Raw genomic sequence first — 1,918 nt, forward strand, 5'->3', positions numbered from 1 at the left:
TCTGTAGGCTCCAAATCTGTGAAGGAAGTGCACGCTACAGTTTTGTATCCAACTTTCAGGTCTCAACCATTCCTATTTTAAAAAAAGTCTGCAGCTGTAGAATCAAGGTTGCTCCTAGTCAACATGGTGGATTTTTTTCAAAGAAGATGGTCATCAAGTTCAAAGCTGAGATAAAGTAGCTTCTGATAGTTTCTTGCACAAGACCTTTTAGTCACTGAAGCCAGGTGGTTCTTCGTCCGTGCAATGCTGGCTCCCCCTTCCCTCTGACTGCCCTTGACCGTCCCTCCCCCTCTGTCAGACCTTCCTTTCTGTGCTTGCCCTCCAGACCTGTCTGAAGCCAGACTCACTTAACAACCTTGTTACTAAATGTCTATGGAGATTCTCCGTCATCCAGGTCACGGTTGTCCCAAAGAGGCTTTTCCACGAGGCAACTGGACTTTCTTGTTCTTCTTTGAAGACGTTTCTCTTCTCATCCAAGAAGCTTCTGAGTTGAAGTCAAGCTTCTAGGATGAGAAGCAAAACGGCTTCAAAGAAAAACAAGAAAGTCCAGTTGCCACCTTTGGGACAATTGTGTTACTAACTTCACAATTGCAGTGATTCACTTAACAATTGTGGCCAGAAAGGCCATAACATGGAGCAAAATTCACCAAACAACTGTCTCACTTAGCCACAGAGAGTTTGGGCTCAGTTGTGACCGTAAGTCGAGGACTGCCTGCGTTCTGTGTTGCCCCTCCAGACTCAGCTCACCGAGGGAGCTTGGAGAGAGACACGCTGAGGACTATAGTTTTCAAAGCCAAGAAAGAAGAAAGACCCCCTCCCCTAAAACGAGGTGAATATTAAAAACAGGTTTCGGCTTGCTTGTAAGATCATTTCCTGTGTTTGTTTTAGCGAGGGACCGGCTGATGGTCTGTGGCATAATAGTTTATAATAATTATTGCACTGTTTTGACAGTTTGAATGGCACACTCTCCCCTTGGAGTGTAGAAACGCGCTAGAAAAATTGAGGCCATGCCTAGCATGGAAAGCAAGGCTCTCCTTTCCTAACGGTTCTTGCCAAGATCCCAGTGACCACCCGAATCTCAGGGAACCCCCCTGAAATATAGGAAGCAACATGTTTCTGCGTGGAGAACATGGATGTGTCGAGGGGAGATTTAGAGGCGGATGGATTAATGAGCCTTTTCAGGATTTTGGGCTTTCTCAAATTGGAGGTCTATTGGATTGTCTTCCTCTGGACCATCTCAGAAATACGTTGGAGACCTTTGGGGGGCAAAAGGCCGGGCTGTCGAGATTGACCCTCTGACCAAATTTTCTGCCTGCTGGAATTTCCTAGGCAGAATGGAGGGGAGAGGTCAAGGAAAGGCAGGCTGCAGTTTGCAGCAGAAATCCGGCTCTTTGGGGCACATGCTCTGTGTCCATCAGTTAAATATTTATCAGCTTAATTCATATTTTATTGGGGCAACTGCAGCCGGGACAGGTCCCCTGGTGAGCAGGGGGAGTGATCCAAGATAAGAGCATGAGATGATTAATGAAACACATTCGCCCCGGTGAGTGAGGTATCGCAGGGAATGTCAACTATATTTATATTGGGTTTTAAATATTGTTCTTATTCCAACTAGTGTTTTGCTATCTTGCAGTCCTCAAGGACAGATGGAAAAGATGAAGAGAAGCGTGCCAAAATTGGAAATCTTTTCCAACTTAATTTTATCCTTTGATCGGAAATATTCTTTGGGGTGGGAATGGAGGGGGGGGCGGAGGGTGTGTTTTTGCGTCTCTGTTTGTTGCATTGTGAAAAACGGCAAGACATGTTTAGTTTCCTTTGTTGTCCTCAGTAAGATGGAAAGTTTTGGACAAGAAACTTTGAAAAATCCGGGAATCGGCATCGCTCATTGCAAAATCACTTTGTTGCAGGCTAATCCCTA

The sequence above is a fragment of the Protobothrops mucrosquamatus genome, unplaced genomic scaffold (genome assembly GCF_001527695.2).
Source record: "Protobothrops mucrosquamatus isolate PMUCROS unplaced genomic scaffold, P.Mucros_1.0 scaffold1445, whole genome shotgun sequence".
Classification (NCBI taxonomy): domain Eukaryota; kingdom Metazoa; phylum Chordata; class Lepidosauria; order Squamata; family Viperidae; genus Protobothrops; species Protobothrops mucrosquamatus.